At 75.3% G+C, this 14,123-nt stretch overlaps 4 non-coding genes across 4 annotated transcripts; all 4 read right to left on the reverse strand.

Moving 5' to 3' along the window:
- Positions 1 to 164, reverse strand: LOC134139331 (U1 spliceosomal RNA). The gene has a single exon (XR_009958111.1). It is a non-coding gene; the product is annotated as a U1 spliceosomal RNA (small nuclear RNA).
- A 3,541-nt stretch (positions 165 to 3,705) lies between these two features.
- LOC134139332 (U1 spliceosomal RNA) lies at positions 3,706 to 3,869 on the reverse strand. The gene has a single exon (XR_009958112.1). It is a non-coding gene; the product is annotated as a U1 spliceosomal RNA (small nuclear RNA).
- Positions 3,870 to 7,411: 3,542 nt separating this feature from the next.
- On the reverse strand, positions 7,412 to 7,575 carry LOC134139333 (U1 spliceosomal RNA). The gene has a single exon (XR_009958113.1). It is a non-coding gene; the product is annotated as a U1 spliceosomal RNA (small nuclear RNA).
- A 3,544-nt stretch (positions 7,576 to 11,119) lies between these two features.
- On the reverse strand, positions 11,120 to 11,283 carry LOC134139322 (U1 spliceosomal RNA). The gene has a single exon (XR_009958103.1). It is a non-coding gene; the product is annotated as a U1 spliceosomal RNA (small nuclear RNA).
- Positions 11,284 to 14,123: the final 2,840 nt, after the last annotated feature.

Here is a 14,123-nt window from a genome sequence, read left to right on the forward strand (position 1 = left end):
CAGGGGAGAGCGCGAACGCAGTCCCCCACTACCACAAATTATGCAGTCGAGTTTCCCGCATTTGGGGAAATCGCAGGGGTCAGCACACCCGGAGTGCAAGGGATGAGCCTCGCCCTGGGAAAACCACCTGCCTGATCATGGTGTCTCCCCTGCCAGGTAAGTATGCCCCCGCCACCCGCCCCGCGCGCACACACGCCGCCGCACGCACACACACCTCACGCACACGCACGCAAGCGCACCCACCCCCGACGCACCCACGCCGCCACGCGCGCCCCGACGCCCCGCGCGCGCCCCGCCGCCGCCGACACGCGCGGCGCTCCGCCGCGCCCGCCGACACGCCGCCGCCGCGCTCTCCCGGCGGCCCCCGCGCGCGCCCTGATCTGCATGGGCACGCCCACCGCGCCGCCGACACGCCCCCGCCGCGCCGCAGCCGGCCCGGCGGCGCCGCCGCCGACCCCACCCTCCCGCCGCCCCCCCCCCGCCCCCGGCAGCGCCCGCTTCTGCCCCGGGGCCTCGCACGCGCCCACGGCCACGCACACGCGTGTGCGCGCCCACGGCCACGCACACGTGCACGTACACACACACATATGCAGGTGCCTCTGCAAGAATACACGCGCATGCACGTGCATGCACACGTGCACTTGCCTCGGCACACACACGCATCTGCACGCACATGCGCACGCACACGTGTGCACACACGCATGCACACACACCTGTGTGCACAGGCGCCCGCCCTTCTCCGCAGCAGCTGCCCCAGCCCTGAGCCCTCCGCCAGCCCCGCGGTCCCCCCCGAGCTGCACTGGGACCCTCCGGCCCTCCGCAAAACGCCTCCGGCACCTTCGGGGCTCTGCGGGGCCGCTCCAGCTCCCGCCTCCCCATCCGCGGGCTCCAGGGGCACCCGCAAGCCCGACGAAGCACGCCTGCAGGTGCCTGCTCCAGCCCGGCCGCAGCCCGGCTCCCACCTCGACTCGGCAGCGCGGGGCTTGCCGAGGGAGTGGCCAGGCAGAGCCCAAGCCCCCGGCCCCTAAGCCCCACGGCGCCGCGTGCCCTCCGTGCCGGCGCCCTGGGCCACGGGCCGGCCCCGTGCCCCGCTGCAGGGCGCCTGGCGGCAGGCGGCCCCTGGGACGCAGCGCGGAGCACTGCCGGCCCCCACCGCGGCCCGGCCGGGGACCCCCGCTCCGCTCGCTCCCGCCCGCTCCCCCGGCGCCGGGACGGAGCGCGCCGACCCCGTCCCGGCACGGCGTCGCCGCCGCTGGCTGCCGCAGCCCGGCTCTCCCGGACGCCGGCCCTCCGAGGGCCGGCGGGCTCCCCTCTTTCTGCCTCCTGACCTACGGCTCTGCTGCAGCTGGCGGGCGACGGCGGGCAGCTGCCAAAGCTGCTCTGGGAACGCAGCGCAGGCACCGTCGTGAGGAGAGCTCAAGCTGGGCTGCCTGCGCCGCTCCCTTGGGCCGCTGGGGGAACCTGCTGGGAGGAAGACCCCGGGAAAGGGGCTCGGAGGGAAGGGGGCTGCAGGGGAGCGGGCTGCCAGTCCCGGCTCAGCTCCTCTGCGCTGCGGGATGCCCCGCGCCCGTGAGCAGCCCCTCGAGCCGAGGGGGCGGCGGAGCCGGCCAGGTGAACAAGGAGCTCCAGGCCAAAGGCGACCAGAGGCAGGAGGGCTGCAGCAGGAGGCAGCGGGGGAGGCGAGCAGGGAGGAATACAGGGAGCTGGTCCGGGCGTGCAGGGGTGGGGCTGAGAAGGCCACGGCCCCGCGCAGTCGAAGGTGGCCAGGGATGCCCAGGACAGGCAGAAGGGCTTCGGTCAATCCACCCGTAACGAAAGGAAGCGCGGGGGAAACGGGATCCCGGGGACAAAGGACACAGAAAAGGCCGAGACCCTGCACGCCACCTTTGCCTCAGTCCGCTGCGGTCAGACCGGCCCGCAGGAATCCCGGGCCCCGGAGACCCGGGAGAAAGCCCGGAGAAGGCAAGGCTCTGCCTCGGTGGAGGAGGACGGGCGCAGGCATCGTTGAGGCACGCCGGAGAGCCACGAGCGCGGCCCCGGGCCCGGACGGGCTACGCTCGCCCCGCGCGGGCGGAGGGAGCTGGCCGACGCCACTGCCAGGCCGCGCTCGAGCGTCTCCGAGGGCCGATGGCCGTCGGGAGAAGGCAGCAGATGTCCCTCCTGTCTTCACAAGGGACGACGGGAAGGAGGACCCAGGGGACTACCGGCCAGTCCGCCTCCCCGGCACCCGGGAAAGGTGACGGAGCAGCTCCCGGTGGACTCCATCTCCAAGCAGATGAAGCGGGACCAGGAGCAGCCCGCGTGGATTCCCGCGGGGGAAATCATGCCGGTAGCCTTCTGTGACGCGATGAGCGTCTGGGCAGACGAGGGGCAGAGCAGTGGATGTCGCCGCCCTCGGCTTCGGCAAAGGCTTTTGACACCGTCTCCCGCGACGTCCTCGCAGGCGAGCTGCGGAAGCGCGGCCTGGGCGAGCGGGCAGCGAGGCGGCTCGAGGGCCGGCGGAAAGGCAGAGCCCCGAGGGCTGCGCTCGGCGGCTCAAAGCCCGGCCGGGGGCCTGCAACTAGCAGCGTCCCGCGGGGTCAGTAGTGGGTCCCCGTCCGCTCGACTGCTTCCCCAGCGCCGCGGCCGCCGGCACAGAGAGCCTCCTCGGCGGGTTTGCCGCCGACGCTCGGCCGGCAGCGGCGGCTGCCGGCCCGGAGGGCCGCGCTGGCGGCCAGAGGGAGCCGGGCAGGCTGGAGGCGGGTAGGCAGGAGCCTCACGGAGCCCAGCAAGGGCACGCGCGGGGTCCCGCCGCGGGCAGGAATAACGCCGCGCAGCGGGACGGGCTGGGGGGCTGAGCTGCCGGCAAGCAGCTCTGCGGAGCGCGGCCCGGGCGCGCCGGCGGGCTCCGCGTTGGGCGTGAGCCGGCACGGCGCCCTCGCGGCCGAGAAGCTAGCTGACTGTCGCACGGGGCGCGTGGGGCAGAGCGTTGCCGGCAGGGCGAGGGAGGTGATCCTGCCCCTCCGCTGCGCCCCGAGGAGGCCACGGCTGGAGCGCGGGGCGCAGCGCTGGGCTGCCCGGTACGCGGGATGCCGAGCTGCTGCAGGAAGCGCAGCGGAAGGCTACCGAGCTCAGCGCCTTCGAGGCCGTGGCAGCGCGCGGCAGAGCGATGCGGGAACGAGGGGCGCAGAGGCAGGAGCCAAACCCAGCAGGCAGCAGCGGAGCACGGCGGGACGACGGGAGCGCTGGGCTGGGGAGGGGTTGTGAGCGCTGCTTCTCGGGGCAACGACGGCGGGGAGCTGCGGAGGATTAGGGGCGCCCTCCCGGCGCGGGCCTTCCCCGGGCTCCCGCCCCACGCCCGGGTGGCAGCGGCAGGCGCGGCGGGCGCTCGCTGAGGCGCCGCGGGGCACCGCGCGGAAGGATGTCGTCGGGCGGCAGCGGAGAGGAGGGAAGTGGCTGCGGAGGGCTGGGGGCTGCTGCGGGCGGGAGGCCGCTGCGCTGCGCTGCGCTGCGCTGCGCTGGCGGCGGCGTCGCGGGGCGTCGGGCAGGGCGGTTGCGGCGGGAGTAAGCGAAGGGGGCCGGGCGCGGCGGCGCGGGCAGGGGCGAGCGGCGCCGCCCCGCGCCGCGCGCCGCAGCACCCGGCGCGCCGAGCGCGGCCAGCGCCGAGCCGCGGCGCGCTGCCGCCAAAAAGCCGCAGCGCTGCGTCTGCCTTTGCACCGGAGCTGCCAGGGGAGAGCGCGAACGCAGTCCCCCACTACCACAAATTATGCAGTCGAGTTTCCCGCATTTGGGGAAATCGCAGGGGTCAGCACACCCGGAGTGCAAGGGATGAGCCTCGCCCTGGGAAAACCACCTGCCTGATCATGGTGTCTCCCCTGCCAGGTAAGTATGCCCCCGCCACCCGCCCCGCGCGCACACACGCCGCCGCACGCACACACACCTCACGCACACGCACGCAAGCGCACCCACCCCCGACGCACCCACGCCGCCACGCGCGCCCCGACGCCCCGCGCGCGCCCCGCCGCCGCCGACACGCGCGGCGCTCCGCCGCGCCCGCCGACACGCCGCCGCCGCGCTCTCCCGGCGGCCCCCGCGCGCGCCCTGATCTGCATGGGCACGCCCACCGCGCCGCCGACACGCCCCCGCCGCGCCGCAGCCGGCCCGGCGGCGCCGCCGCCGACCCCACCCTCCCGCCGCCCCCCCCCCCGCCCCCGGCAGCGCCCGCTTCTGCCCCGGGGCCTCGCACGCGCCCACGGCCACGCACACGCGTGTGCGCGCCCACGGCCACGCACACGTGCACGTACACACACACATATGCAGGTGCCTCTGCAAGAATACACACGCATGCACGTGCATGCACACGTGCACTTGCCTCGGCACACACACGCATCTGCACGCACATGCGCACGCACACGTGTGCACACACGCATGCACACACACCTGTGTGCACAGGCGCCCGCCCTTCTCCGCAGCAGCTGCCCCAGCCCTGAGCCCTCCGCCAGCCCCGCGGTCCCCCCCGAGCTGCACTGGGACCCTCCGGCCCTCCGCAAAACGCCTCCGGCACCTTCGGGGCTCTGCGGGGCCGCTCCAGCTCCCGCCTCCCCATCCGCGGGCTCCAGGGGCACCCGCAAGCCCGACGAAGCACGCCTGCAGGTGCCTGCTCCAGCCCGGCCGCAGCCCGGCTCCCACCTCGACTCGGCAGCGCGGGGCTTGCCGAGGGAGCGGCCAGGCAGAGCCCAAGCCCCCGGCCCCTAAGCCCCACGGCGCCGCGTGCCCTCCGTGCCGGCGCCCTGGGCCACGGGCCGGCCCCGTGCCCCGCTGCAGGGCGCCTGGCGGCAGGCGGCCCCTGGGACGCAGCGCGGAGCACTGCCGGCCCCCACCGCGGCCCGGCCGGGGACCCCCGCTCCGCTCGCTCCCGCCCGCTCCCCCGGCGCCGGGACGGAGCGCGCCGACCCCGTCCCGGCACGGCGTCGCCGCCGCTGGCTGCCGCAGCCCGGCTCTCCCGGACGCCGGCCCTCCGAGGGCTGGCGGGCTCCCCTCTTTCTGCCTCCTGACCTACGGCTCTGCTGCAGCTGGCGGGCGACGGCGGGCAGCTGCCAAAGCTGCTCTGGGAACGCAGCGCAGGCACCGTCGTGAGGAGAGCTCAAGCTGGGCTGCCTGCGCCGCTCCCTTGGGCCGCTGGGGGAACCTGCTGGGAGGAAGACCCCGGGAAAGGGGCTCGGAGGGAAGGGGGCTGCAGGGGAGCGGGCTGGCAGTCCCGGCTCAGCTCCTCTGCGCTGCGGGATGCCCCGCGCCCGTGAGCAGCCCCTCGAGCCGAGGGGGCGGCGGAGCCGGCCAGGTGAACAAGGAGCTCCAGGCCAAAGGCGACCAGAGGCAGGAGGGCTGCAGCAGGAGGCAGCGGGGGAGGCGAGCAGGGAGGAATACAGGGAGCTGGTCCGGGCGTGCAGGGGTGGGGCTGAGAAGGCCACGGCCCCGCGCAGTCGAAGGTGGCCAGGGATGCCCAGGACAGGCAGAAGGGCTTCGGTCAATCCACCCGTAACGAAAGGAAGCGCGGGGGAAACGGGATCCCGGGGACAAAGGACACAGAAAAGGCCGAGACCCTGCACGCCACCTTTGCCTCAGTCCGCTGCGGTCAGACCGGCCCGCAGGAATCCCGGGCCCCGGAGACCCGGGAGAAAGCCCGGAGAAGGCAAGGCTCTGCCTCGGTGGAGGAGGACGGGCGCAGGCATCGTTGAGGCACGCCGGAGAGCCACGAGCGCGGCCCCGGGCCCGGACGGGCTACGCTCGCCCCGCGCGGGCGGAGGGAGCTGGCCGACGCCACTGCCAGGCCGCGCTCGAGCGTCTCCGAGGGCCGATGGCCGTCGGGAGAAGGCAGCAGATGTCCCTCCTGTCTTCACAAGGGACGACGGGAAGGAGGACCCAGGGGACTACCGGCCAGTCCGCCTCCCCGGCACCCGGGAAAGGCGACGGAGCAGCTCCCGGTGGACTCCATCTCCAAGCAGATGAAGCGGGACCAGGAGCAGCCCGCGTGGATTCCCGCGGGGGAAATCATGCCGGTAGCCTTCTGCGACGCGATGAGCGTCTGGGCAGACGAGGGGCAGAGCAGTGGATGTCGCCGCCCTCGGCTTCGGCAAAGGCTTTTGACACCGTCTCCCGCGACGTCCTCGCAGGCGAGCTGCGGAAGCGCGGCCTGGGCGAGCGGGCAGCGAGGCGGCTCGAGGGCCGGCGGAAAGGCAGAGCCCCGAGGGCTGCGCTCGGCGGCTCAAAGCCCGGCCGGGGGCCTGCAACTAGCAGCGTCCCGCGGGGTCAGTAGTGGGTCCCCGTCCGCTCGACTGCTTCCCCAGCGCCGCGGCCGCCGGCACAGAGAGCCTCCTCGGCGGGTTTGCCGCCGACGCTCGGCCGGCAGCGGCGGCTGCCGGCCCGGAGGGCCGCGCTGGCGGCCAGAGGGAGCCGGGCAGGCTGGAGGCGGGTAGGCAGGAGCCTCACGGAGCCCAGCAAGGGCACGCGCGGGGTCCCGCCGCGGGCAGGAATAACGCCGCGCAGCGGGACGGGCTGGGGGGCTGAGCTGCCGGCAAGCAGCTCTGCGGAGCGCGGCCCGGGCGCGCCGGCGGGCTCCGCGTTGGGCGTGAGCCGGCACGGCGCCCTCGCGGCCGAGAAGCTAGCTGACTGTCGCACGGGGCGCGCGGGGCAGAGCGTTGCTGGCAGGGCGAGGGAGGTGATCCTGCCCCTCCGCTGCGCCCCGAGGAGGCCACGGCTGGAGCGCGGGGCGCAGCGCTGGGCTGCCCGGTACGCGGGACGCCGAGCTGCTGCAGGAAGCGCAGCGGAAGGCTACCGAGCTCAGCGCCTTCGAGGCCGTGGCAGCGCGCGGCAGAGCGATGCGGGAACGAGGGGCGCAGAGGCAGGAGCCAAACCCAGCAGGCAGCAGCGGAGCACGGCGGGACGACGGGAGCGCTGGGCTGGGGAGGGGTTGTGAGCGCTGCTTCTCGGGGCAACGACGGCGGGGAGCTGCGGAGGATTAGGGGCGCCCTCCCGGCGCGGGCCTTCCCCGGGCTCCCGCCCCACGCCCGGGTGGCAGCGGCAGGCGCGGCGGGCGCTCGCTGAGGCGCCGCGGGGCACCGCGCGGAAGGATGTCGTCGGGCGGCAGCGGAGAGGAGGGAAGTGGCTGCGGAGGGCTGGGGGCTGCTGCGGGCGGGAGGCCGCTGCGCTGCGCTGCGCTGCGCTGCGCTGGCGGCGGCGTCGCGGGGCGTCGGGCAGGGCGGTTGCGGCGGGAGTAAGCGAAGGGGGCCGGGCGCGGCGGCGCGGGCAGGGGCGAGCGGCGCCGCCCCGCGCCGCGCGCCGCAGCACCCGGCGCGCCGAGCGCGGCCAGCGCCGAGCCGCGGCGCGCTGCCGCCAAAAAGCCGCAGCGCTGCGTCTGCCTTTGCACCGGAGCTGCCAGGGGAGAGCGCGAACGCAGTCCCCCACTACCACAAATTATGCAGTCGAGTTTCCCGCATTTGGGGAAATCGCAGGGGTCAGCACACCCGGAGTGCAAGGGATGAGCCTCGCCCTGGGAAAACCACCTGCCTGATCATGGTGTCTCCCCTGCCAGGTAAGTATGCCCCCGCCACCCGCCCCGCGCGCACACACGCCGCCGCACGCACACACACCTCACGCACACGCACGCAAGCGCACCCACCCCCGACGCACCCACGCCGCCACGCGCGCCCCGACGCCCCGCGCGCGCCCCGCCGCCGCCGACACGCGCGGCGCTCCGCCGCGCCCGCCGACACGCCGCCGCCGCGCTCTCCCGGCGGCCCCCGCGCGCGCCCTGATCTGCATGGGCACGCCCACCGCGCCGCCGACACGCCCCCGCCGCGCCGCAGCCGGCCCGGCGGCGCCGCCGCCGACCCCACCCTCCCGCCGCCCCCCCCCCCCCGCCCCCGGCAGCGCCCGCTTCTGCCCCGGGGCCTCGCACGCGCCCACGGCCACGCACACGCGTGTGCGCGCCCACGGCCACGCACACGTGCACGTACACACACACATATGCAGGTGCCTCTGCAAGAATACACGCGCATGCACGTGCATGCACACGTGCACTTGCCTCGGCACACACACGCATCTGCACGCACATGCGCACGCACACGTGTGCACACACGCATGCACACACACCTGTGTGCACAGGCGCCCGCCCTTCTCCGCAGCAGCTGCCCCAGCCCTGAGCCCTCCGCCAGCCCCGCGGTCCCCCCCGAGCTGCACTGGGACCCTCCGGCCCTCCGCAAAACGCCTCCGGCACCTTCGGGGCTCTGCGGGGCCGCTCCAGCTCCCGCCTCCCCATCCGCGGGCTCCAGGGGCACCCGCAAGCCCGACGAAGCACGCCTGCAGGTGCCTGCTCCAGCCCGGCCGCAGCCCGGCTCCCACCTCGACTCGGCAGCGCGGGGCTTGCCGAGGGAGCGGCCAGGCAGAGCCCAAGCCCCCGGCCCCTAAGCCCCACGGCGCCGCGTGCCCTCCGTGCCGGCGCCCTGGGCCACGGGCCGGCCCCGTGCCCCGCTGCAGGGCGCCTGGCGGCAGGCGGCCCCTGGGACGCAGCGCGGAGCACTGCCGGCCCCCACCGCGGCCCGGCCGGGGACCCCCGCTCCGCTCGCTCCCGCCCGCTCCCCCGGCGCCGGGACGGAGCGCGCCGACCCCGTCCCGGCACGGCGTCGCCGCCGCTGGCTGCCGCAGCCCGGCTCTCCCGGACGCCGGCCCTCCGAGGGCTGGCGGGCTCCCCTCTTTCTGCCTCCTGACCTACGGCTCTGCTGCAGCTGGCGGGCGACGGCGGGCAGCTGCCAAAGCTGCTCTGGGAACGCAGCGCAGGCACCGTCGTGAGGAGAGCTCAAGCTGGGCTGCCTGCGCCGCTCCCTTGGGCCGCTGGGGGAACCTGCTGGGAGGAAGACCCCGGGAAAGGGGCTCGGAGGGAAGGGAGCTGCAGGGGAGCGGGCTGGCAGTCCCGGCTCAGCTCCTCTGCGCTGCGGGATGCCCCGCGCCCGTGAGCAGCCCCTCGAGCCGAGGGGGCGGCGGAGCCGGCCAGGTGAACAAGGAGCTCCAGGCCAAAGGCGACCAGAGGCAGGAGGGCTGCAGCAGGAGGCAGCGGGGGAGGCGAGCAGGGAGGAATACAGGGAGCTGGTCCGGGCGTGCAGGGGTGGGGCTGAGAAGGCCACGGCCCCGCGCAGTCGAAGGTGGCCAGGGATGCCCAGGACAGGCAGAAGGGCTTCGGTCAATCCACCCGTAACGAAAGGAAGCGCGGGGGAAACGGGATCCCGGGGACAAAGGACACAGAAAAGGCCGAGACCCTGCACGCCACCTTTGCCTCAGTCCGCTGCGGTCAGACCGGCCCGCAGGAATCCCGGGCCCCGGAGACCCGGGAGAAAGCCCGGAGAAGGCAAGGCTCTGCCTCGGTGGAGGAGGACGGGCGCAGGCATCGTTGAGGCACGCCGGAGAGCCACGAGCGCGGCCCCGGGCCCGGACGGGCTACGCTCGCCCCGCGCGGGCGGAGGGAGCTGGCCGACGCCACTGCCAGGCCGCGCTCGAGCGTCTCCGAGGGCCGATGGCCGTCGGGAGAAGGCAGCAGATGTCCCTCCTGTCTTCACAAGGGACGACGGGAAGGAGGACCCAGGGGACTACCGGCCAGTCCGCCTCCCCGGCACCCGGGAAAGGCGACGGAGCAGCTCCCGGTGGACTCCATCTCCAAGCAGATGAAGCGGGACCAGGAGCAGCCCGCGTGGATTCCCGCGGGGGAAATCATGCCGGTAGCCTTCTGCGACGCGATGAGCGTCTGGGCAGACGAGGGGCAGAGCAGTGGATGTCGCCGCCCTCGGCTTCGGCAAAGGCTTTTGACACCGTCTCCCGCGACGTCCTCGCAGGCGAGCTGCGGAAGCGCGGCCTGGGCGAGCGGGCAGCGAGGCGGCTCGAGGGCCGGCGGAAAGGCAGAGCCCCGAGGGCTGCGCTCGGCGGCTCAAAGCCCGGCCGGGGGCCTGCAACTAGCAGCGTCCCGCGGGGTCAGTAGTGGGTCCCCGTCCGCTCGACTGCTTCCCCAGCGCCGCGGCCGCCGGCACAGAGAGCCTCCTCGGCGGGTTTGCCGCCGACGCTCGGCCGGCAGCGGCGGCTGCCGGCCCGGAGGGCCGCGCTGGCGGCCAGAGGGAGCCGGGCAGGCTGGAGGCGGGTAGGCAGGAGCCTCACGGAGCCCAGCAAGGGCACGCGCGGGGTCCCGCCGCGGGCAGGAATAACGCCGCGCAGCGGGACGGGCTGGGGGGCTGAGCTGCCGGCAAGCAGCTCTGCGGAGCGCGGCCCGGGCGCGCCGGCGGGCTCCGCGTTGGGCGTGAGCCGGCACGGCGCCCTCGCGGCCGAGAAGCTAGCTGACTGTCGCACGGGGCGCGCGGGGCAGAGCGTTGCTGGCAGGGCGAGGGAGGTGATCCTGCCCCTCCGCTGCGCCCCGAGGAGGCCACGGCTGGAGCGCGGGGCGCAGCGCTGGGCTGCCCGGTACGCGGGACGCCGAGCTGCTGCAGGAAGCGCAGCGGAAGGCTACCGAGCTCAGCGCCTTCGAGGCCGTGGCAGCGCGCGGCAGAGCGATGCGGGAACGAGGGGCGCAGAGGCAGGAGCCAAACCCAGCAGGCAGCAGCGGAGCACGGCGGGACGACGGGAGCGCTGGGCCGGGGAGGGGTTGTGAGCGCTGCTTCTCGGGGCAACGACGGCGGGGAGCTGCGGAGGATTAGGGGCGCCCTCCCGGCGCGGGCCTTCCCCGGGCTCCCGCCCCACGCCCGGGTGGCAGCGGCAGGCGCGGCGGGCGCTCGCTGAGGCGCCGCGGGGCACCGCGCGGAAGGATGTCGTCGGGCGGCAGCGGAGAGGAGGGAAGTGGCTGCGGAGGGCTGGGGGCTGCTGCGGGCGGGAGGCCGCTGCGCTGCGCTGCGCTGCGCTGCGCTGGCGGCGGCGTCGCGGGGCGTCGGGCAGGGCGGTTGCGGCGGGAGTAAGCGAAGGGGGCCGGGCGCGGCGGCGCGGGCAGGGGCGAGCGGCGCCGCCCCGCGCCGCGCGCCGCAGCACCCGGCGCGCCGAGCGCGGCCAGCGCCGAGCCGCGGCGCGCTGCCGCCAAAAAGCCGCAGCGCTGCGTCTGCCTTTGCACCGGAGCTGCCAGGGGAGAGCGCGAACGCAGTCCCCCACTACCACAAATTATGCAGTCGAGTTTCCCGCATTTGGGGAAATCGCAGGGGTCAGCACACCCGGAGTGCAAGGGATGAGCCTCGCCCTGGGAAAACCACCTGCGTGATCATGGTGTCTCCCCTGCCAGGTAAGTATGCCCCCGCCACCCGCCCCGCGCGCACACACGCCGCCGCACGCACACACACCTCACGCACACGCACGCAAGCGCACCCACCCCCGACGCACCCACGCCGCCACGCGCGCCCCGACGCCCCGCGCGCGCCCCGCCGCCGCCGACACGCGCGGCGCTCCGCCGCGCCCGCCGACACGCCGCCGCCGCGCTCTCCCGGCGGCCCCCGCGCGCGCCCTGATCTGCATGGGCACGCCCACCGCGCCGCCGACACGCCCCCGCCGCGCCGCAGCCGGCCCGGCGGCGCCGCCGCCGACCCCACCCTCCCGCCGCCCCCCCCCCCCCCCGCCCCCGGCAGCGCCCGCTTCTGCCCCGGGGCCTCGCACGCGCCCACGGCCACGCACACGCGTGTGCGCGCCCACGGCCACGCACACGTGCACGTACACACACACATATGCAGGTGCCTCTGCAAGAATACACGCGCATGCACGTGCATGCACACGTGCACTTGCCTCGGCACACACACGCATCTGCACGCACATGCGCACGCACACGTGTGCACACACGCATGCACACACACCTGTGTGCACAGGCGCCCGCCCTTCTCCGCAGCAGCTGCCCCAGCCCTGAGCCCTCCGCCAGCCCCGCGGTCCCCCCCGAGCTGCACTGGGACCCTCCGGCCCTCCGCAAAACGCCTCCGGCACCTTCGGGGCTCTGCGGGGCCGCTCCAGCTCCCGCCTCCCCATCCGCGGGCTCCAGGGGCACCCGCAAGCCCGACGAAGCACGCCTGCAGGTGCCTGCTCCAGCCCGGCCGCAGCCCGGCTCCCACCTCGACTCGGCAGCGCGGGGCTTGCCGAGGGAGCGGCCAGGCAGAGCCCAAGCCCCCGGCCCCTAAGCCCCACGGCGCCGCGTGCCCTCCGTGCCGGCGCCCTGGGCCACGGGCCGGCCCCGTGCCCCGCTGCAGGGCGCCTGGCGGCAGGCGGCCCCTGGGACGCAGCGCGGAGCACTGCCGGCCCCCACCGCGGCCCGGCCGGGGACCCCCGCTCCGCTCGCTCCCGCCCGCTCCCCCGGCGCCGGGACGGAGCGCGCCGACCCCGTCCCGGCACGGCGTCGCCGCCGCTGGCTGCCGCAGCCCGGCTCTCCCGGACGCCGGCCCTCCGAGGGCTGGCGGGCTCCCCTCTTTCTGCCTCCTGACCTACGGCTCTGCTGCAGCTGGCGGGCGACGGCGGGCAGCTGCCAAAGCTGCTCTGGGAACGCAGCGCAGGCACCGTCGTGAGGAGAGCTCAAGCTGGGCTGCCTGCGCCGCTCCCTTGGGCCGCTGGGGGAACCTGCTGGGAGGAAGACCCCGGGAAAGGGGCTCGGAGGGAAGGGGGCTGCAGGGGAGCGGGCTGCCAGTCCCGGCTCAGCTCCTCTGTGCTGCGGGATGCCCCGCGCCCGTGAGCAGCCCCTCGAGCCGAGGGGGCGGCGGAGCCGGCCAGGTGAACAAGGAGCTCCAGGCCAAAGGCGACCAGAGGCAGGAGGGCTGCAGCAGGAGGCAGCGGGGGAGGCGAGCAGGGAGGAATACAGGGAGCTGGTCCGGGCGTGCAGGGGTGGGGCTGAGAAGGCCACGGCCCCGCGCAGTCGAAGGTGGCCAGGGATGCCCAGGACAGGCAGAAGGGCTTCGGTCAATCCACCCGTAACGAAAGGAAGCGCGGGGGAAACGGGATCCCGGGGACAAAGGACACAGAAAAGGCCGAGACCCTGCACGCCACCTTTGCCTCAGTCCGCTGCGGTCAGACCGGCCCGCAGGAATCCCGGGCCCCGGAGACCCGGGAGAAAGCCCGGAGAAGGCAAGGCTCTGCCTCGGTGGAGGAGGACGGGCGCAGGCATCGTTGAGGCACGCCGGAGAGCCACGAGCGCGGCCCCGGGCCCGGACGGGCTACGCTCGCCCCGCGCGGGCGGAGGGAGCTGGCCGACGCCACTGCCAGGCCGCGCTCGAGCGTCTCCGAGGGCCGATGGCCGTCGGGAGAAGGCAGCAGATGTCCCTCCTGTCTTCACAAGGGACGACGGGAAGGAGGACCCAGGGGACTACCGGCCAGTCCGCCTCCCCGGCACCCGGGAAAGGCGACGGAGCAGCTCCCGGTGGACTCCATCTCCAAGCAGATGAAGCGGGACCAGGAGCAGCCCGCGTGGATTCCCGCGGGGGAAATCATGCCGGTAGCCTTCTGCGACGCGATGAGCGTCTGGGCAGACGAGGGGCAGAGCAGTGGATGTCGCCGCCCTCGGCTTCGGCAAAGGCTTTTGACACCGTCTCCCGCGACGTCCTCGCAGGCGAGCTGCGGAAGCGCGGCCTGGGCGAGCGGGCAGCGAGGCGGCTCGAGGGCCGGCGGAAAGGCAGAGCCCCGAGGGCTGCGCTCGGCGGCTCAAAGCCCGGCCGGGGGCCTGCAACTAGCAGCGTCCCGCGGGGTCAGTAGTGGGTCCCCGTCCGCTCGACTGCTTCCCCAGCGCCGCGGCCGCCGGCACAGAGAGCCTCCTCGGCGGGTTTGCCGCCGACGCTCGGCCGGCAGCGGCGGCTGCCGGCCCGGAGGGCCGCGCTGGCGGCCAGAGGGAGCCGGGCAGGCTGGAGGCGGGTAGGCAGGAGCCTCACGGAGCCCAGCAAGGGCACGCGCGGGGTCCCGCCGCGGGCAGGAATAACGCCGCGCAGCGGGACGGGCTGGGGGGCTGAGCTGCCGGCAAGCAGCTCTGCGGAGCGCGGCCCGGGCGCGCCGGCGGGCTCCGCGTTGGGCGTGAGCCGGCACGGCGCCCTCGCGGCCGAGAAGCTAGCTGACTGTCGCACGGGGCGCGCGGGGCAGAGCGTTGCTGGCAGGGCGAGGGAGGTGATCCTGCC

This window comes from Rhea pennata, chromosome 3, assembly GCF_028389875.1.
Source record: "Rhea pennata isolate bPtePen1 chromosome 3, bPtePen1.pri, whole genome shotgun sequence".
NCBI classification, from domain to species: Eukaryota; Metazoa; Chordata; class Aves; order Rheiformes; family Rheidae; genus Rhea; species Rhea pennata.